This window comes from Astatotilapia calliptera, chromosome 5 (assembly GCF_964374335.1).
Source record: "Astatotilapia calliptera chromosome 5, fAstCal68.1, whole genome shotgun sequence".
NCBI lineage: Eukaryota > Metazoa > Chordata > Actinopteri > Cichliformes > Cichlidae > Astatotilapia > Astatotilapia calliptera.
Genome location: NC_137426.1, coordinates 810001 through 833063, shown reverse-complemented (window position 1 = coordinate 833063; position 23063 = coordinate 810001). Strand labels below are relative to the sequence as shown.

General features: G+C 50.4%; 1 protein-coding gene across 2 annotated transcripts in view; it reads left to right on the top strand.

Annotated features, from left to right (window-relative positions):
* The window catches only part of grm7 (glutamate metabotropic receptor 7), a 164661-nt gene that overhangs the window by 33097 nt on the left and 108501 nt on the right, over positions 1-23063 (top strand). The window lies entirely within an intron of this gene.

Genomic DNA, 23063 nt, shown 5'->3' with positions numbered 1-23063 from the left:
TCTCGAGTCTTGAAGGGTTTGGTCCATGTCTTTTTCATTTCCCGGATCTTAATTTGAAGCCTAGAGAGAAAACTGCATTCAGGAAATAATTTCTGTGGATGTGGGTCAGCAGGTGCCAGGTTTTACTCTCTAACCTCTGGCTCCACCTCCAGTCTGATCTGACTGACTGCTCATCGTATCGCAGCACGGCGACCCAATTACAGCGAGTCCTGACTCAGCCGTGCTGTTAGCGCAGACGAAGACTCATCTGATTAAAAGCTGCACCGCCCTCTGCCGTGAGGACTGAACGGCACTTGGTCAGCGAGGAGGAGACGGTGATGACAGAGGAAGGCGGCGTGGTGTGCGCTCTGAGCAGACGCCTGCCTGGTGCGTTAATGCTGCGAATGTTTGTGAATTCAGCATCTGATGCTTTCAGGCCGCCGGCCTCGGGGCTCCGGTCTGCATACTAACAGCACCGCTAATGACGATGGTGAAGGAGAAGGGCGAGGACAGAGGGAGAGGAAGTGCTGAGTGAGGGAAGGAGAGAGTTTTAATGATGATGAAAACAAAAAGAGGCACGAATGTCCGGCAGCAGTCGAGCGAGGACGGCGTCCTGAGGCCCCGAGGAGGTGCCACGGCGACCTCTCGTCTCGTTAGTGAGAACAGGTCCATCCTGGAGTGTACGGAGGTTAGAGGAGGAGGAGGAGGAGGAAGAGCAGGCAGAAGCAGGTCAGGAGCTTTGCTTAATGTTCACATCAAACGTCAGAGAACATGTCGGAGTGTTCCTGATCTCCGGAGGTTCATCCCAACGCAGAGCTGCAGGAACCATCCAGCAGAGCTTGACAGGGACCTTATTTCCGTCCAGCTGAGGCCGTGTCGAGGCTCACACACAGCCTTACCCCCCGTGGTCCCGCCCCCACGCTCCACACTCAGCCTTTTCGCCTCCACATCCCCGCCACGCAGTCAGGTGTGCAGACGTCAAACGTTTCAAATCGCTCGACAAATATGAGCAAACACAAAAACTACTTTTAATGTGCAGCTCGGCGGCTGACACGCATCGCTAACACGAAGGTCGCTTCAGCAGCTCAGAGCGCTCGTGACGTGCTTCACAGGAAAATACAGCACAGCAGGAAGAGGACGGCGAGGTTAAACCCGAGGAACACCACAGAGGAGTCGGGGGGACTCTCTTGTTGAGGACGCACAATTAAAAAGTTCAGGAGCTGTTTTGGTTTCTGGGTGAAGCCTGGTGTTAAAGTCCTGCTGAGTTCAACTCGCACGTGTCACCAGGAGTCTGTTCATCACCTTCATGCACGAAGAGGAGGAGGAGGAGCGTTCAGACCAGCGTGGGGGAGTTCAGGTGTCTCAGGGTGTTATTCACCAGTAACAGCACGTTAGCACGAAGGTAAAGCTCCCAATCTATGACCGCGCCCACAGATGGCGAACGGGTTCAAAGCTACGAGCTTCTTCTGCAGGGTGCCTGCCCTCAGCGCGTGGATGAGGAGCTCAGCACGGTGAGCCGTTAAGTCAGCTAAAAGGTTTCAGAGCTTAGATTTGAACCTGTGTCACAAACTCAGACAAACTGTGCTCATTACCCAATCACACAGACCAGTCTGACTAAAGCTTCATGCAGACGAGCTGCGCAGCAGCACTGACGGGTCGTTTATCTCTCAGACATGTTTGGACTGTTCGCCTGGAGAGGAAGAGGAGGATGAGCGTGTTTAAACAAGGGGACGGTCACAGCGTCTGGTACGTTCCCCTGGGGGGGGTCTAGGCGTTAAGGGGGAAGCAACAAAAGTGACCAGGTCAGAAAAAGGAGTCAGGGAGGCAAAACAGTTAAATTAAAGAGTTTTATTAAAGTAGCTCAACTAAGAGAGACGGACAAGCCGTTATCACCATAAAACACCAACAAAACAAACAAAACTCAGGCGTTGGTCAAATAAAGCAAAATGTCAAAAGGAAAGCACAGCTCACTAGCTGGAAACCACACTACACAGCTCACTAGCTGGACAACACACTACACAGCTCACTAGCTGGACAACACACTACACAGCTCACTAGCTGGACAACACACTACACAGCTCACTAGCTGGACAACACACTACACAGCTCACTAGCTGGAAACCACACTACACAGCTCACTAGCTGGAAACCACACTACACAGCTCACTAGCTGGACACCACACTACACAGCTCACTAGCTGGAAACCACACTACACAGCTCACTAGCTGGAAACCACACTACACAGCTCACTAGCTGGACACCACACTACACAGCTCACTAGCTGGAAACCACACTACACAGCTCACTAGCTGGAAACCACACTACACAGCTCACTAGCTGGACAACACACTACACAGCTCACTAGCTGGACAACACACTACACAGCTCACTAGCTGGACAACACACTACACAGCTCACTAGCTGGAAACCACACTACACAGCTCACTAGCTGGACAACACACTACACAGCTCACTAGCTGGACAACACACTACACAGCTCACTAGCTGGACAACACACTACACAGCTCACTAGCTGGACAACACACTACACAGCTCACTAGCTGGACAACACACTACACAGCTCACTAGCTGGATAACACACTACACAGCTCACTAGCTGGACAACACACTACACAGCTCACTAGCTGGACACCACACTACACAGCTCACTAGCTGGACACCACACTACACAGCTCACTAGCTGGACACCACACTACACAGCTCACTAGCTGGACAACACACTACACAGCTCACTAGCTGTACCCACACAAAATGGCACTCTTAAATACCCTTAATTGCTGATGGGAGTCAGCTGTACAGGAGGGAAAGGTGGCACCTCAGGCAGGAGGTAGTGGGACACGCCCACACAGGCACCCTCAGGAGAGAGAGAGAGGCCCTGCTAGGGCCGTAACAGCGTCATCCTCCTGACCTGCAGCCCCTCCCCAGCCCGACTCTCCGTGCAATATCATCTCTATATTTCTGCGATATCACAGTGATTTATCTTCTGTGCTCAATGCTGTGACTTAATTATAGATCCCAGCCGTGTGTGTCTGTGTGTGTGTTTTCTATCGTTGTTGCTGCGTTGTGTTCAGAGGAATCCTTCAGACAATCTGGTACACCAAGAACGATGGTGCCAGAGCAGCTGAATGTACGTGAACAAACAGGAAAGTCATTGTCAGGCTTTGTGGGTCGTATCCTCTCACGGCTCTACGAGTCGTTACTTTTCTTCACAGTCCTGAGTTTTAAACACATCAACCAACACGTCCTCGACATCCGAAGCCACCTGACCTGAAGTAATGAGCTGACACAGGCCCACAGAGCGTGTGCAGCTTAACAGCTGATTTTGATTTGGTTTCACTCATCATCTAAAGTCTTTTACTCGACTAAATATCGCAAGATTACAGGTTACACACAGATGATTGAGGCATAACGTGTAAAAGTTAGAGTTGCTCGTGTGTGCGCTCTCCTCTTCCTCCAACATGTCGACATCGTGTCACGTTCTCACGCTGAGTGAATGGCAGATAACAGCACCGCGTGAATGTCATCCATCACTCAGACGCAGATACCTGCTAATCAGTAACATCGCCTACAAACTGGAGCTCGGCCCTCGTGGACGGTCTGTGGGCACAGTGACCTCACAGCAGCCGTTACTGGTCAGATGATGTCATTAAAAATGCTCCAGCAGCACAAACACGAGGTCCAGTCCAGTGAGCTGATTGGGTGAGGTAATCACTGAAAACGCTGCGTGTATGAGACGTGATTGAACACACCTGGAGTAAAGCAGACAGCTGTCCAGTGTTTCCTGCATGTTCAGGTACATGGAGGCAGACGGCCTCCGTAACATGTCGGCAAGTTTGGCTAATCGAGGTTCTGACACTCCACGCCGCTCGTATCGGCGGCCTGGTTGTTGTGCGACGAACGCGCTCTTTGTAAGTCCGCGTGTGTGCGCGCTAAACAACTGAAATGGAAATGTGATTGCACTCACGCATGCAGAGAGAACAATCGACACCTTGGTTTGCATAAAGCGCCCTCATTTGTGGATGCGAGCGGCGCCCTTGCTGTTCAGAGCTGCAGGGATAAACGTTCAGAGGCAATTTCACGTGTCAGTCAGCGACTGCAGGTTAGATCCACACAGGAGCTGCAGTGTGTGCATGAACAGTCAGTCGAACTGGAGTGATGAACACACGCAGGATCAACGTGGACCAGGAGAGGAAAAACAATAAAACGGACCATTAAAGTGCAGAAGAAGAATCCGAGAGGATGATCACGGCACCATTTATTTAACAAATCCTGTTTCGTTTTTGTGTGCCAGAATCCTAAATATGAACCCTGGTGTCATCTGCATGAAGTGGCAAAGCTCCACGAGATGTATGTGCACGTGTTTGATAAAATACTTCACCTGTGTTTCCCTCCACATGTTTAATAAGCACCTTTACGTTTCAGTATAAAAACCTAAACAAGAAGACACAGATGCTGAAAACTAAGATGCATATTTGGAAACATAAACAACCTCGTGGTTTGTGTGTCCTCTGGTTCAGCTACGTCCTTTTATACGAGTTAAAACAAGCAGTTTTATCCACAGCAGGAAGCTCCGCATGTTTGATTTAGCACAGTTTTATCACCTGAAACAAACTCCTCCCGGGATTAAACCGGCGATCTTACTCTCGTCATGCAAACGTGTAAATCACTTGACTTTGTAGAATCAGAATAGAAACTGAAAAAGGTGAAAAACAAAAGTTGTGCCAACATCTGAACCGTAAAGTCATGTGATCTTTTCATTGATTAGAAGAAAATAAGAAAACATTCTCCATCAGCTCAGTCCCACGCTGGGCTTTTATCCTGCTGAGCAGCCAATGAACTAATGTCTTGAAAGGTAAACAGACCTCTAAGTAAACAACCGGCCCGCTCCAGCTCCTATAACCAAAGAGGTGGAACGAGGGTTAACACCACCCACTACAGCTTTCAAGCTAACAAGACTCATCCGTTCGTGCTAGCATTAACAGTGCCTGCACACATACACGACACACGCGTGACACATATTCACAGCATCTAGTAAAGACAGACGAAATGATGACAGCAATGAACTGAAGCACACAACATCAGGGTGGGTAAAGATATAATTAGAGTTAGAAATGACTCCGAGCAGGGGAATTGTAGCAAAGGTGAGAGGTCAAAGGTTTACCCCAGATTTATAGGGCTGCACCAAAGAAGAAGGATGAGGAGGGGCTCTAACTACAGGCTTGGAGGTCCTAACATTCAGTACGCCAGCAACAGTTTGTGTAATTATAACGACATGTAATTTATGACCTGGTAACACTGCCATCAGGGGCAGACGGTCCAGACAGAGACAGACGTGAGACGGCTCAATGCAAACAGGCACCGTGATGCCAGGCTGTTCACAGTCATTACAGAACAAAGTCATAGCCTTTAGTTTGTTTATTGAACTGAGACAGACAGAAACATCTGTCCAGCTCCGGCTTTCTCATCTTTTACCGGGGAGTCGATGTGATCCCGGCAGAGAGTGACACTGAGCCTGATATCAGGTGGATTCATCTCAGCGGTGATCCACGTCAGCTGTTGCCTTCCAAAGAGGAGAGGAAATCTGACAGTGTGTACACGGAGAATATGTTTTCTGATTTCATGTCTCTGTAAATGGAAATAAGGGTTTTTTTATTTGTATGACGACACAAAGCAAACATCACAAAACAAGTTATTACTCAAGTGTTTCTCACACATTTACTTTACCTGGAAAACTCATTTTAGCGTTTTTCTTTTTCAACGTCTGAACAACGACATCTAGATTTATTTTGAAATCCTCTGAAGCATCCTGCTCATTAACAGTAGCAGCTTCCTGTGTGAGTGGGTGATGTCACCAGCTGCAGGCCTGATGTTAATGTTAACCTCGGTCCAGCTGTGCAGGGAGTGACAGTCAGTCGTACCTATAAGCAGCAACGCAGCCGCTGTTATAGAGGAGACGCGGAAAAGGCGAAGACAAAAAATGTTGCAGCTGCTGCTGATTCACTGGACTCGTCTCAGTAAATGTGTGTTCGGTGAGATGTGGGAGGTAGTTTGCAGAAACTTCACTTAAATTACGACCACGGCAGGTTCACACAGAACAACAAACTGTGTAATTATTACAAATGACTCGAGGTCCCCACAAAACGCCGCTCCCACATCTTTCAATCAGAAACATCCTGTCGCGACGAGCACTGCTGGATTCTTATTGCAGAGCTGTGGCGTCACGTGATTCTTGAGGCTAAACGATTCAATCACGGGAGTCTGAGTCTCGCCATCTCGTTAGCGGATCCCGAGATGCCCCCAGTGAGAAGGTCTGACCTGCTTTAACAGCTGTGTGGAGGAGCTGATTAGCAGCCACAGCTGGACTAACGTCGTCCTCACGTGTCGTTTCCGCCGTCTGCTGGTTTCAAACTGTGATGAAACATCCTGAGCGGCTCGCCAGAGGCCGGCTGGTCCGAGGCGTGACAGTCCAATTAAAAGGTGAGGAAATACGATGTGTCAGAGGATGTCTGATGCAGGCCCACTCTGACACCCCCACAGCGCTAATAACCAGTCAAAATGTCCGCCTCGCTGCTCTGCCTCCTCGCCCGCCGCGTCGTGGCTGCTCGCCACGTTTCTTCCCGTCACTTTGCTGACACTTCTCCACCTCTGCTTCCTCTTCCTCATCACACAAAGAAAGGCACAAAGATCACCCGAAAAACACCTGAATGTGATTCTTCTTGCACCAGTAAAAATCCTTCTGACTGCAAATAAAGACTCTGACCAATGACACGGCTGCTCTGTGGTCACCTGTACCAACAGGCTGAGCTCCAGTTTACCGGAATAAAGTTCCAGGATTTTAATTGGATGTTGGATATCTGTGTGCTGCTTGATAACAGAGCTAGCTAGCATTAGCTTTCCTTGGTCACTCTGGATACAAAATCACCATGGCAACGACCCAAACAGTAGCACCGAATAACCTCGCATGTTTGATGCTCTGGGTTCTCGTGCTGTAAGGCCGAGTGGTCGTCTCCACCCGATGAGGCGTGGATGAAGGTGTGACGGAGGTCGGCTTCTCTCCGATTATTAAACCCGTCTTTCTGCAGACGCTGGTGTCACTTTGTTGCTGCGTTTGTAGCGTCACCTGATCTCCTGTGGCCCAATCACCTTTGGTTTAGGCTGAGGCCTCAGCTGATTGGGGCTGACGTCTGCGACAGGGACTTCCTGTTTCTGCACAGGAATCAGATTTTTGAACGTGTGTTTTTATTGCATAGATGTGATTATACAGCAGCTGTAATGACGGCGATGTTTCTGTGGGAGATGAAGGAAAAGCTTGTCACTCAGACTCTTCCGACTTTAACTTGATGTCTTTGTTGGTGTCAGAAACACAAAAAACTGAACCCTCAGTGTTCTCGCTGTCTCACCCTTCAGCACCTCCTCTTCCTCCTCCCAGGCCCATCATTTTCTCCTCTTCTACCTTTCTCCATGTCTCCTGCCAGACAGCTAAAAACCAGAGGGAACACTGATAGCAGCCTACGCTGTCGGCACGCCGTTACTAAATTGTCACGTGTCTGAAAGAACGACGGCCGCTGCAGCAGAAACAGTCGTTCAGGCTGCTCGTCGTGTCGGAGCGGAGGCCCGAGGAAACAGACAAGAATGCGAGTTAAAACCTCGGCGTGGATTAAAATCGTGTGACGTTCGGTCCTCACGCAGACGAGCTAAACCACCATTTGAATGAATCCTCTCAGCAGGGCCGTCCTTTCACGTCTCAGAGTACTTTCTGGAGAGGTCCACGCGCTCGTAGGCGGCGATGTCAAACTCGCCCGACAGAATGACAGAATCCTTTCAGTTTCCACCGCCGCGCTGCATAATTGAGCTCCCGATACCGACTGCCAGCATTCGCTGTGTGCCAAACCGGTCGCCAGCACAGCGTCACGGTTTTGTGTGGTGACACGGGGAGGGGTGCAGGTGAGGTGGGCGACAAGCACCAATATTTATTCATGCAGGTAGTTCCACACGGAGCTGGGAAGGAACCGACGAACAAAGGCGACAAACCGCCATTAAAAAAACAAAAACATCCTTAAATTCACTCGTAGCGTCTCCACAGCTGTGAGGAAGTTCGCGTCATGGATCAGAGACACGTGGGAGCAAATCCAGTAAGCCTGCAGAAACCAGTCCGACAAACATCAGTCAGTCAGCGTTTTGCACTTCCTGCTCTCGTTTCGAGTCGGTGTGTATCGGCTGCGTGACGCACACCCACACCTGCATGATTAATAATGATGTACACAAACTGTGCAGGGCTTCGTCTTTAGCTTGTAGCCGTTAGCAGAGCACGGTAAGCAGGAGGAAACCTGTTTCTGTTTTACGTGAAGCTCATTTTTGCTCTCGTGTCACACTTTTTGAAGTCACTCGACCTGAGTTACATTTCGAGTAAGTTTCATCAGCTGAGCCTACGCAGCCATGTCCGCTCACTGCTGTCGTAAAAATGGAGGCGGATCAGAATATGAAACGGGGGTTCGCCCGCGTGTGTTCAGTACGTCTGTGGGAGGAGCCACAGATCGAGCCAAAGTGCAGTGTGCGACTGCACGTGTAGGAAACCTGAAACCAGATTTCATGATTAAACATCATCACCTGTTTGTTCCTGAAGGGGCTGAAAATGAAGCTGCTGCGTGACGAGAGAGACACTCAGCACAAACCTGCAGGAGTCGCGTGCATGTGTTGGAGGCATAAAGCCGCCTCCTGCTGAAGGACGCTGCAGGCAGTGACCGTTTACAGGGGGTTGGATCTGCAGCAGCTCTTCTTTGACTCCAGTCACTCTGCTCCATGTTTCTTGTTTTTTGTCACAATCGGGATGATTTTCCGATGGGCACACGCTCACATCAGGCTTTAGCTTGTTGAGGATGCATCGATGGCGTGGGGATAAGTGGGGAGGGTGTGATTGTGGATGAAAGCTGACGATGAGGACATGCATGTATGACGTCTGCGACGTCTGCGTGGGTTCATCAGAACAAGTTCAGAGGTCACGCTTCGTCCTTCAGTGAGGAGACCGGAGCTAAGACCGGCCGTGGACCCAAACCAGAGAAACCTCAGGGTTAGCGTGAGCTCACCTCTCAGCATAAACGGGTCACAGGTTAGCCACATGCTAACTAAGCGCGTCACCTTCTTACATGTCTCCTGTTACAAGATTGGAGAGGCTGAAGAGGTGAAAGCGGTGGGCGAGTGACGAGTCTTTAATACGTCTACGGACAAAAACCAAAGACTTTAAAGTCAGCTGGTGAACACGTCACAGCCTGAGGGTTTTCTCAGGTCTTCTGTTTCCTTCTGTATCCATAGAAAGCATTTTATGGTTGTGCTTGTAGTTTTGTAAATCTTTGTAATCTGGTGTTTCTTACAGATTCTTCGTGTTTCTGCTAACACGGTGTCGCTGCTTCCTTCTGTGATATCGGATCCTGTTTCGTTTAGTTGTCGTCTGTCTTATTTCCTTTGTCATGGTCTTAGTGTCAGCTGTGCCCTGGTGTTTCCACGCTGTATCTCCTGTGTCTATTTAAAGATGACGTCTGCACCTGTTCTCTGACTGCCCTCCTGTTGCCCTCCCTTGTGTGGGCTCTGCTGCCTTTTGGTTCCCTGCAGCACCTTAATAAAGAGCCTGGTCTCACAGGTGCACACAGGTGTGCTGCTTTCATTCCAGGGTGTTCAAGCATTTATGGAAGCTGCTGTTTCTTTAGGTCCAGTCTGGATTCGAGCGTCCGTCTGTTTGCTCTCGTGTGCACTGACTCGTGCTCGTGCACATTAATACCCGGCGGTCCTGTAGGAGTCGTCGGGTTGGCGAATCATTTTGCTGCTCTCGCCACAGTTTGAATCAAACGTGGTAAATAGAGTGTCAGTTAAACACAGCAGCGACTCGAGGTGCTTTATACTATAAATAACACAATAACAGACGTCACAAAATAAGCTGTTAATGAAACACCGCCTGGTCTGAGTTGTTAGTCCATCAAAGCGTTTGAATAATGTCCCAAATTTGGTTCTAAGCCAAACATTTTTAGGTGTTATAGAAGGCGAGGTGTAATGGTGCATGGCTGTGAATGTTTTCCTGTGATAAATGCAGACTGAAGCTCGGTTCTCCTCTTCCTCGGCCCCTTAAGCCCATTAGCAGCGAGGCGCTGAACGCTGTGACGCCGACCGATCGGGTATTTCTGGGTTTGGGAGAAGCTGAGTCAGCTGGCTGAGACTGCGTTTCTTTGAAAGACTGGAACATCTCTGCGACGGCACGAACACATTTCTGTCTGAACAGGTTACAGAGCCATAAATATGTGGACTCGTGTGTTTGAGGGCCGACGAGCGGCTGCAGTAAGAACGTCCTGTCCTGTCCCTGTGTAAAACACGCCGTGGCTCTCATTAAAGACACATTCAGGCGCCGCCGGTGTCCTGACCTCTTGTTTTACAAGCTGTCATCCGGTGAAACACGGAAACGACAAATTTAAATGAAGCGTCGTCTCCGCGCGACACCTGCTGCGAGTAGGAGTCCTCATTAATGTATCGCTGACATTAATAGTGATGAAATATTCTGCAGCACCATCTGGCAGGCTGTAAGTCGTGCATCAGAGCGGAGGGACGGCGCTCTAACGTGTTTATTAACGTGACAGCGACACGTATGTTGGAGCGGCTCTCTGACAGGCTGACAGGACGACTCCAACCGTCAACACCGCTCTTACCTCTGCCGGGACAATCTGGCGTCCCGTGGCCCTCGTGCGGCTGCTCCAGCTGCGTCGTGGACCTGATGGCGGTCAGAGAGACCAAACCCGGCCTGAGACATGTCTGCAGTAAGCGAGACGGTGCGCTGCCATCAGAAACACATCCATCGCCCTTTTCTGTGAGCGTGCGGGTTCACACGTCTGACCCGTGACAGGTGGTAAAGAGCACTTATGTATATGTGGGGATTGTTTGCAGGAAGTATCCTGGTCCATTTGATCCCCTCTGGCTCGGGCTGTTTGCCTCCTCTCGCACTGACCCAGCGTTTCACCGCAGCAGTCAGAGGGGGGATGAATAATTTAGCTGTGGTGGGCTGCCTGGCCAGCACCTCCGCCGCTAACCCACATAGCAGCGCTCTCAGTGGGCTGCCATCAGTGTGGTTTGGCTGGAAGGGACAGACCTGCTGTGACAGCCAGTAAACAATTAATGGTCCTCGTGTGGGGAAAGGCTCTGCTGATAAACCCAGGACTGAGCTGTGGACGCCTTTGTTATAAAAATAACTTCATTCATAGCAGATGGTAGAAACGGTGTTAAGAAATAAAGGAGCAGATAAATGGAGCGAGTCAGCTTTAAGCTGAATGTTTTCATGTTTCTGCTCTTTGAACTTTGAACTTTTGTGTTTGTAACCTGTCGTGTTTTTGTCCACGGGGGAAAATGCGACACGATCACTTTCTGGGTGGCTGAGGACACGCCTCTCTGTTCTCATCAGTGGGGTTAGCAGGAAGTTGAATCAAGTCAGGAGGAGAGGGCGGGACTTCCTGGACCAATCAGCTCGATAAGTGATGAAGACCAGCACCCTGCCCTCCTCCTCCCCCCGAGTCGGGCTGCAGCAGCAGTCGTTAGCAGTAGCTGCAGGCTCTCCTGGCAAATCCTTGCAGCTCAGGCTGAAGCAGAGAAAATAGCCAACACGAGACGTGTTCAGAGCTGACAGGCGAGCGTCGGGCCGAGGCTCGCCATAAATTACCTGCGATTGTGAGAGCCTTACAGATTCAATCTGAGCAGACGGACCAGCGCCGCCTCGCCGGTTAGATATTTATGAGCCGACATCTGCCACGCAGACCGTGAAAACACAGCCGATGCTGGATCAGCTGATCCGTCCCTGATCTCGGAGACGGAGACGATTAACCGCCGGAGTGCGCACACTTCCACCAGCATCAGGGCCTCACAGCTCAGAGCAGGAAATCAATGCTCACTTCCTGTCCTGGTTCTAACTGGAGCGTGACTGTCTGTGATGTCTGGGAGGTTTCCTCGTGACTCAGCTGGTCTCCTGACCATGAAGTGATGATGTCATAACATGTCATTTCATAACGTTTCCTGTTCAGATGCATCTAATTACACTTAAGAAGAAATGAGGCAACGGCGTCAATGACATGAAGGTTCATTCTTGTAGATGTGTGGCGTGGAGGCTCGCTGGCGTCTCCTCGTGTTCCAGTCACCGTGGTTTTCGTGGGGTCGTCTTTTCCCTCCTGCTGCAGCCTGCATGCTGCTCCGGGCTGATCTGAACTTCTCTCAACATTAAGACTCTCAGCTTTCTCCTCGCCCACGACGCAAAGCAAAGAGTCCGCGGGTCAGAGGCTCCTGAGGATCGGCTCGGGGGGCTCGGAGGGTTAGGGAGCTCCTCTGCAAACCTCCGAGCAGCCGCAGGGAAGTGCTCAGCTTCTCCCATCGAGCTGCAGAAAGAAGAGGAGAAATTTAATGCATGCTCAGTCTGCTCCACCCACGGCACATTTCTACACAAGAAGTGTGGAAAAATATCCCCAAGCTCGAGGCAGCAACCTCGAGAAAGGCACAGATTTACATCTATCTACAACTCACCTGTTTCAGTTATATTAAATTATTATTATTAGGGGCGTGGCCTCTCTGACCGACAGGTGGTTACCGTGCTAACAGACCGAGCGGCTGCAGGGCGGCTGAGTGTCGGCGCGGCAACGCGCTGAATGAATGAGAGGTCGTCCTAAACGAGCGTGTGCAGGCGGCGTTGCGGCAGATCGTTGCTGCTCCTGTGCGACGTGATGATTGATATTCAGATGATTGGTGCGTCTGCTGTGCGTGCCCCTCCTCCTGTGTGCAGCTGCTCTCACACTGGCTCGGCAGGTTTTCCATTTACAGCCTGATATAAAATTTATAGCCGCTGAGATCGGATAGTCGCTCTCAGTAACACGGTTAGAGTCTGTGTTCGCTGGACGCCGTGGTAACAGGAGAGGCGGGGTTAAAGAACGCAGGTCTGCTTGTTATCCCACATTTAAAGAAGTGAGCTGAATACGACGACGATGATGATGGTGATGATGGTAAATTAGCTTTAAAGCATCAGACGAACTCCTGGAGCCCGACTCTGACCTGTGGAGTCAGGCTTCACCTGAAGGTCTGCTCACGTGTAACACGGGCGCTGCTTTTAGACGTCTGTGTGGTTGTTTGTGAGCATTTGCTGTTCTTGAGTAAACAGAGTTCCTGGTATCCTGGTGTGTTTCTCCGTCCCCGTGAGCAGGACGAAGCCTGTGATGGCTGAGGCCCCTCCTCTCGCTCTGCATGTTGACGGCAGCACGTTTCAGACTGGAGGTTGTTCCTCCCCGGCTGTAAAGTAAATGTGGAGGAGACGGATTAATAAGCAGTCTTATGGAAATGTGTTCACCCTCGGCTCATTAAAACGTACAGGTGGCCTCGTCGTGTCAGGGCCCCTCACAAACAAACCGACCTCCACCCTCGATCCGGTCTAATAAATGCAGGCGCGGAGCAGGAATCACATTTAGCTGCTTGTTAATGCACCACCTCGGCGCTCCGCGGCCTGCCGAGTGATTAATGCTGAGGCGACGCATTCCCGGGAAACACCTGCTCTCTGTCCAGGTGAGCTGTCGTAGAAGCATCGCGCTATCAGAGCTGCAGCGAGGAGACGCATCCTGCTAATGAAACTGTCCAATTAACTCCAGCAGCGGGAAAGCGTGCTGTCGGGGAACAGTCACACATGGACAGCAGTGAGAGGTGTGGAAACTCACAGGTGGATTAAAGTTTCACCGACTCTGAGTAAACGTTTGAGAGGATTTCCCACACACAGCTCAGGTGGGTTTAAACCATTAGACTACCTCATGCAGGGCGCCGTTTTATTGGATTAGCACAAACCACACTTGTAGCTGCTTGGTACATAATATATCATATATCTGAACGGTTTGTTCAGCACTGAGACCAAAAACTGAGAAACAAGTTCAGCATGTGAAAGTAAATGGACAGCGTGAGCCTGAAGAACCACAAATCTGTCCAAATACTTGTGTGAAAACGTCTCGTAGTCTGTCTCAGGTAGCGTCGCCGTCGTGTCAGCGATGCGGACAGTTTGCTCTGTGCTGCTGTCACAGGTCAGGATCAGTGAAGCCTAAAGAGGAGAAATCAATAAAAGTGACCTGACGCGGCCGCGGTTCATCCGACTAACTCGCCACGCAGGCATCATTAGTACATGAAGTTAAGATCATTAAGAGAAACCAGCGACCAGTCAAATCATGAATGACTGAATGGATGCACATATTTGTTGGTAGTCAACGATTTGACTAAAGCCACAAAGGGCTGCTTTTTATGAAAACAGCACTTAGGAAGAGAAATAAAAGTCGGTTTTTTTCATGTGCGTCCGTCACATCCATGCACTTTTTTCCATGACTTTGATGTTTTGAGGAGCTTGAGTCCTGCAGAGGGCTGTGAGACACGTCCTCTCCCCCTGAAGGTTGAGACTCCCGGTCCAGTAACCTTCTCTCTATGAGCCGATCCGCTCACATTCATCGGCTGCTATTATTATGAGTGCATTCGGTGGATGCAGCAGTTCGTCTTCGTCTCCACCTGCTCCTCTCTGCTGGTATAAATAGATCAGTTGGAGCTCAGCATCTTTCCCGAGCTTCCACCGGGACATTCCTCATTTAACTGCAAGGAATTAGCATATTAGCGCCACTTTAGAGCCAATCCCGGGCCGCGATGCTGCCAAGCCTCGTCCTGCTTCCACAGGAGTGGAGCCAAAGCAGGCGTCCAAGAGAGATGGAGGGAGCGGAGGAGATCAGAGAGCGCCACGTCTTCCATCTTCAGCCAGCTCACACATCCACCCACCGCTCTCCTCTTTCAGCATCCCTCGTCCTCCGCCTCCCCGCGCTGTGATGAGCGGGGAGAACAAAGGCCTGGAATTCCCTGGGATGGAGGAAAGTGGCTGCGGGCGAGCCGCCAGCCTTCACTTTGAGCTGCTTCTGCCCTGCTGGGAGAGGAAGCGGGTCGTTCAGCGCGAGCTTGTTGGGCTCGAAGGTTGATCTGAACGCCGTCTTCATTCTCACGACGCCAGGAGACTTCCTGTTAGCCGCGCACATCTCAACTGTCGCCCCCGCAGCCTCTCAGCGGGCTGCTTCGTGTCTCGTCGGCCTTCAGCTCGGCACAAAGGGAGAGAGCGACTTGAGGGGGATCAGTTTGTGGGCTTCTGCTTTTTAAGGCATCCTCATGGTCGGGAGCGGCCCGGTGACTCCGCCTCCATCACGCCGTGTGTTATTACTTTGACACTTTGCAGATTTTTGAACGTGTGCAGGATCGATGTCGCGTGTGATCGTGGGGCGCTCCACACCGATTCAGATTTAAGTAAATGATCGATGAGTCCCGCCTCCTCTGAGGACGACCCTCCTCACTGGCCTGTCGCTCGCCCTCCTCATCGTCTCCGTGATAAATTAAAAGTATTAATGGGGCCGCTAATGAGGTAATTAGTTTGTTGAATTAATGGTTAGCTAATGTTTTCGTTCCTGACAGCACACCAGGTGGACCCGGTGGGTGGTATTAATATTAAATCTGTGTTTTTGAACATGAAGGAGAGGCCCAGCTGCTGCCTCGCCTCGCAGACACGCTGCTTCCTGATAAACACAAACTTCAGCTGCCAAACGTGGAAAGGGTGAGAACACCGGTCGACCTCTGAAAATGAAAGCACGCAGAAGCATCACGGTGAAGGCAGAGGCTTCACTATCTTCTGTATTTGTTTTAGTTTCCTTCAGTTACTCAATGTGAGCGCGTGCGACAGATGACCCGGGGGGGCGAGCGTGGCGAGCTCGTTTGTGCAAAGACTTTGCAGGTTTGTTCTGAACCACAATGAGCTGCAGTTCTCACCAGAATGACATCATGACTATCAGAAACACAAACGCCAGCTTGTGCGAGCGTGTCGACGCACTTCCTTTAAAGGAGCGACACAAACAGCTTGCATCCTGCTGCTGTGACGCTGCGTTCGTCTTCTGCGTGGACGAGGCCCAAAGCTCTTCCGTGGTCGTTCTCGTCCTTCTCCAACAGGTATTATGTGCCAGCTGGCCCAGCTTCACTAACCCCGCCCCCTCCTGCAGAGCAGGCACACGGATCGCTTCACTGGAGCTGAAAGAGTTTGGACGCCTCAGGCTTTGATTGATTTTAGGACTGAGGAGGATTTGGACTCCTTTGTGCTTGATGAGGTCGGAATGAGCAAGCAGACTGGAAGAAGTTTGGTCTGGGGCGTGTCCTCGGGGCGGATGGCGAGCGCGGGGATTCACGCTCTGTATTAGAAACTGTGCTAAGAGAGAAACGACAGAGAACTGTGTCTTGCATCGTCTCATTTCAGACCCACGTTTCTCAGCCCCGTTCCATCACTCGTGAACCTGCGGCGGGCTGGGGGTGTAATAAGCGGCGACAGGCACGGTACCAGCTTAATGTGTCCTCGGAGCTCGCCTGTCGAGTGAGGCGAGCCACCGAGGGTGGATTCATTGCTGCGAGGAGCAGCTATCTCTGTGAAACACGCCCGGCGCCGAGCCCAGCGACATTTAGAAAGGGCTGCAGAGAGCTGGACGCCGCGGCGAGGGGCGTTTGTGTGAGAGAGCGATACCGAGAGGCTGGAGCTCGTCCACTCACGCTCAAGTGTTTGACTGCTGCTTTTAGCAGAGCGAGGCTGAGTGCAGCCTGCCCGAGCGGCGAAAACAAGATGAATGAACGAGCGGCCGTTTGTCCGTGATTGCTGAATGGGCTCTGGGCAGGCGGCGAGGAGTCGAGCACTCGGGTTTGGCAGAAAGATGTTCAGACGGGAGGAGAGGCTGAGGGGGTGGAGTAAGGCAGAGAGAGCCGAGGGAACATTAAAGTCATCAGTGAGCTCGTGTTTCACCTAAAACACGTGCCGAGTCGTACCTGTGTCTCACCTGTTCAGCCACGCCCCCGAAACTCAGAGCAGCAGAAATAATCAGGTGAAGCTCAGATTCGACGATGATGATTCGATGATATCAGCAAGAACGTCATGAATCAGAGATGCTTCAGACTTATTTATGAGTCGGCACAAACTGCTCTGAATCAGGAAAAACCCTAAACACACAAATAGAAACGATAAAAATGACAAAATGACCAGAGAGCCGCTTCAGCGGGGGTGGAACCGGATCTCGGACGTGACCGCACCCAAACAATGAAGACGCTCAAAGTTTGCTTAGACATTTTTATTGCATCTCGTCATGTTCCCGTGTTTCCATGATCGCCTCGCCCTTATTTTGAAAGTTCCCGTTTACCTGTGAGCAGACTCCTGGTGTCAGACTGTCAGTGGATGATGTTCAGGCTCCGGGCCGTGGCGTCCTGATGTGGACCCTCTGAGGTGCTGAAGCCTTCCTCTCAGCCGTCAGCTGGGCTGAGCTCGGCTGGAAGTGTACCATTCAATTAGGTGAGGTCACTGAAAATTTAATTGGCAGCGAGGTCATTATTTCAGCGGCCGCGGACGGCTCGCCTCGCATCCCTCTCCTCCAGAATATTCTTCTTCTAATGACCCACCTCCTCCTCCTCTTCGGTTGTAGGTGACAGCGAGGTGAGGATGGAGGGCGCAGTAGGACAAACGAATTAACAGCATGAGATTAAAGAGAGGAGCATGCCTGATGAATTATGCAAGCACGAGTCCTGACCGGACTTAATGGGGCCGCTGTGTGGAACGAGGCTTTTAATGTGAAAGCATCTGAGGAGTGTGTGTCTTTGCATGAATTAATCAGTTACATTTAAATAAGTGCCGGGTTACGTGTTTCATGAATTAAACACGTTTGGAGCCGAGACCTCGCTCACCTTCAACAGCCCGTGGGCCGATGTCGCCGCCCACCGCCGCTCTCCTGCTCCCGCCATCGAGCCACACACGCTAACATTAACTGAGAGTCCGGTAATCGGTAACATCACCAGATGAGATGCACGCCAACATGGATTCTTCTTGTAGTTGTAGCTGCTGCTGGTTGTTTTCATCTCTTGTGACTTGTGTTTTGGCTCTTTGTGGTCTTTAATGTCTCATGACCTTAGCTGTTGTCTCTTTGCAGTCCTGTTGTGTGTCTTTGTGTCTCGTTTTGGTCTAACATTAGCTTGGGTTGGTGTGATAACGGCGGCACACACAGCGCGGTGTTAAACGGTTTCAAGCGCACTCTCTGGTCTGTAGGACGAGGCTCATAAACCGTGTGGCGCAGGTACCCCGCTTCCACCTCGCCGGCCTACTTAATCAGAGAAATGTCAGCGCCTTCACTCGCTGCTCCACTTTCATCCACGTTTTTATGGCGCCAAATTAGATCCTCGCTGATGAGGACTTAAAAAAGCCAGCAGGCGGAGAACCGGCAAGAAACAGAGAGGGGCGAGGAAGATTAGAGGAGGGAGAGGAAGAGGAGGATGAAGGGATGGAGGCTGAGTCAGTCGGTCTGTCAGACTCCTGCTGGAGGTGAATCACAGTCAAGCTGAATGCTGATGGTTTACAAATAAAGTGATAATAACAGTGCTCACACACAGACACACACAGTGAGTCAGGAAGTGAAAGTGTTCTGCAGCTCGTTGTTTCTGCTTCATTTAGCCGTCCGTCAGCAGGCTGGAAGAAACAGTGTGTTGATGAATGCGTGCACGGTCCCGTGTGTGTGTGTGTGTGTTGCCTGATCGCACAAAATGAGCGGCTGTAATGAAATCTGTGATTGCTGCACCGTAGGCGAGCAGGGTCATTGTAATTAAGTGTGATTAGGAGGCAGCGTTTCTCGTTCTCCACCTCTGATTCACTCACAGAGGGGCGACTGCACCGCCTCTCCTCCCACATATGATACGTGTGCACGAACGTGTGCACGAACGTGTGCACGGGCCTCATACGCCTCGGGTAGAGCGACGGATAAGAAGAGATGTGAAGTGACATGGAAATAACTGTCTTTGCAGCAGACGTGTAGTTAACCCAAGTTTGTGCAGAGAAAACAGAAGGAGGGACTTTTATTTTGAAAAGTCAAAATATATAGGGTCTGATTGGCCGCAGTTCTTACAGTTAGCCTCTTAAAATCCACGTTAGCTGATTAGGGGAGGGGCTACCTTTTGTATATACCACTATGGTGACCTGGTGCTCAGCAATTATAGACCTGGAGGTCTTTTTGTTGTCCTCCTCGCTCTGCTCTTTGTAAATTTTATGTCTTGTGTTGTGTTACGTGTGTTTGTTGTGTGTTTGTGTCATTGCATGTCAGACAGCTATGAGCACAAACATGGACGCATCTGCATTAAAGGTCTGAGACTGAATAAAGAAAGCTAAACCCTGGAAATAGACTGGCTTTCTCATTTCATCAGAGGTCAAAGGTCGGTGGATTTAGCAGCTGTGTTTTAGGATTATGTTGCTATGCTGCAGTGTGCTGTAAGCAACTGTTTACAGGGATTTAAAGGCAAACTTCCAGGGACTGCGTGACACTGACAGCCCCTCAGCACAGTAACAGCTCTTTGATACTGAAATAACTGAGCTGTGACCAACATGGCTGCAGCTGTTCTTCCTCTCTGCTTTCAAGATCAGGCTTCAAACTTTCCTTTTTGCTAAAGCATATAGTTAGGGCTGGACCAGGTGACCCTGACTCCTCCCTTAGTTATGCTGCAATAGACATAGGCTGCCGGGGGATTCCCATGATGCATTGGGTGTTTCTTCTTCACTCACTATGTGTTAACAGACCTCTCTGCATTGAATCATATCTGTTATTAACCTCTGTCTCTCTTCCACAGCATGTCTTTATCCTGTCTTCCTTCTCTCACCCCAACCAATCACAGCAGATGGCCCCGCCCCTCCCTGAGCCTGGTTCTGCCTGAGGTTTCTTCCTGTTAAAAGGGAGTTTTTCCTTCCCGCTGTCGCCAAAGTGCTGCTCATAGGGGGTCATATGATTGTTGGGTTTTTCTCTGTATGTGTTATTGCAGGGTCGACCTTACAATATAAAGCACCCTGAGGCGACTGTTGTTGTGATTTGGCGCTGTGTAAATAACATTGAAATGAAATGTGAACAGGAAGTGGAATCATGTAGTGGAGAAAGCAGAGGCATTTTTATCGTCAGCTGGATTTTGAGTGGATACGAGATGTTCCCAGTGATTCGTGGAAATTAGCCGTCAGATCAAATTATCTCTGAGACCCTCGACGGGGTTCCAGCGTCGCCGCTCTGGGCCTTAAGTAAAGATCATATCCTTCAGCCACAGTCTTTAAAACACAAACGGCTGGCTACAGGAGCCCGCTGGGCCCAATTCAGAAGGATGGATTGTTTTATTTTCAGGGAGAATATCATCTGTTTTACCCTCTAAATGTGCTGTTATCACAGGCACGGCACATCCTGTTGAGACCTGTGAGTGAGGACTGTGTTATCTCGCTGCTGCAGCTCAGGGAAACATGTCGCCTGGTTTTAGCCTGAAATACAGCAGCTCTGTTCATTAAAGAAAGGGCGGTCGTGGCTCAAGAGTTGGGAGTTCGTCTTGTAATCGGAAGGTTGCCGGTTCGAGCCCCGGCTTGGACAGTCTCGGTCGTTGTGTCCTTGGGCAAGACACTTCACCCGTTGCCTACTGGTGGTGGTCAGAGGGCCCGGTGGCGCCAGTGTCCGGCAGCCTCGCCTCTGTCAGTGCGCCCCAGGGTGGCTGTGGCTACAATGTAGCTGCCATCACCAGTGTGTGAATGGGTGGATGACAGGTTGTGTAAAGCGCTTTGGGGTCCTTAGGGACTAGAAAAGCACTATATAAATACAGGCCATTTACCATTAGCGCGTCGCGAGCTTTTGACTTCCTGTGTTTGTTCCGGGTCTCAGTTTATTTGAGGCCCTTCTCTGTTTGCCGAGAGGCTGCAGAGGATTTTTCTGTCAGTCACAGAAGGATTTGAGTGATGTGGTGTGTTTGTCATGCAGGGACTCTGCTGAGGAACTTTCCAACAACACAGTTTTAGTCTTTAATCATTGGCTTTTGGTCAAGATGACAAAAACCGTACAGACTGATCAGAGGGGAAACCGACAAAACTAACAAATGTTCAAAGTGTTACTGTGAGCAGAGAGAAACATGGCCGACACCAGTGCAGCAGTGACTAAAACACTTTGACCATGACGGCCTTCGCTGTGGTGAGCCGACGATCTCAACGACTGTGACCGCTGATTACTCACAGGCGTCGCCACTACGAGGAGATGCAGCGGCTCCGCCCCGCACCATGACAGAAACCTAACGAGTCGGGCTTGCTGATTTGACGACTGCGTTGGTGCCAGCTGTTGTTGTGTGTGTGGTTTTATTTTGTTGACGAGTGATGTGCTGAGGATCGGTGCAGGGCTTCCCGGAGCATCGCACTGATCCACTGACAGCTGTCTGCACGTCCACGGCGAGGGCGAGCTGCTCACACAGGATTCAGTTACTTTTACAAGCAGCAGAGATGTGAGACTCTGGAGGAGATGAAGATCCTCGGCGTGTGACTCTCAGAATAAAACGCTGAAATGGTCAGTCTGAACACGCTGACATGAAACACATCATTTTAGATTCGGTTTGATCTGCTGAGGATGAGCACGCCGCTCAGAGAGAAATCCCTCTGCGTCTGCACGATGACGCTCTCCAGCACGTCCAATGTGCCGTGCCGATTCAGTTCAGAGAGCCGCCGCTGCAGCAGATGCGGCCCGCTGGGTAATAATGGAGGGTGAAGGAATCTGTCAGAGACGCGAGAACAGCGAGGAGATGGTGACGCTCTCACACTCAAACAGTGTTTAATGGATCTAATTCATGTTCAGCGCTGCCCCGTTTTTAATTAGAAACTCTGGACGGGCCGGACGGCGTGCAGACGGAGCGCGCTCACAAATCTCACATGCTCATAAATGTCTTATTTTTATATGAGGCAAAGATCAAATTCAGCTTCTTCTTCTGATACATTCATGGAAACCTCCATCTGGGGTCTCCGCCGCCTGTTTGTTTTGACCTCTGACCCCCTGGAGGTTCAGGTCTCACACGGAGGCTCGCAGCGGCGCCATCCTCCCACACAAGCGCTCGTTAATAGACATCAGTGACGAGCAGAAGGTCAGTAAATCCGAGTCCTCTGCCGTCGTCACGGCGCATTAATGTCAGATGGGAATGCCAGCGTGTAGGATCATCGCTGCCTCTGATTGGCTGTTTCGTTTTCCTGTCAGGGCTGCCGATCGATGCTTCAGCTCTCCCGTCATCTCTCTCCTCGCCTCAGAGGCGTGGACCGTCCTCGCCTCCCAGCTCACCTCGCCGTCTCAGATCAATGCTGGCCGAGTTTTATTGAAGCCGGCAGGGGGCGAAGAGGAAGTCCACAGGAAGTCCAGTCATGTTGATGTGATCCATACAAAGCGATTCACACTTCATAATAATCCTTCTTTGTCTTATTCTGGGCCTTGTAACCGGAAGGTCGCCGGTTCGATCCCTGGGCTCTCTGTCCTGGTCGTTGTGTCCTTGGGCAAGACACTTCACCTACCGCCTACTGGTGTTGGCCAGAGGGGCCGATGGCGCGATACGGCAGCCTGGCTTCTGTCAGTCTGCCCCAGGGCAGCTGTGGCTACACCTGTAGCTGCCTCCACCAGTGTGAATGTGAGAGTGAATGAATAGTGGCATTGTAAAGTGCTATATAAATGCAATCCAATCCATTTGAGCCGTAAAACAAACGTGTTCAGCGCCTCGTTCTGCTCACCTCAGCACCTCATGTTCACAACTCCTGTTCAGACTTCTTCAGTACAAAAACGATCAATAACTCCAGTTTTTATTAGCGGCTGAACAACAGAACCAATCAGCGTTAATATTAATGAGACCTCGTTAACCTGCAGCTCAGGCTGATGAACAGCCGAGCAGCAGAAGGTCCTAAAAGCTCGTGAAAACATCTAAACATGTTAATAAAAGCTTTGAATATTGTAACAGTAATAAAATGTGGTAAAAGTGGTTTTATAACTCTTATTTACATATATATAATTATCACAATGTGACATATACACCATAAAATGTTAAGAAAAGCATGAATTTACTTTATAATTTACCAGCAGATAAATACACATATATGTAATCATTTATAAGGGAACAGTCAAACACGGTCACACCATCTTATCATCAGAGCAACAGGAAAAGCTCACGCCATAAG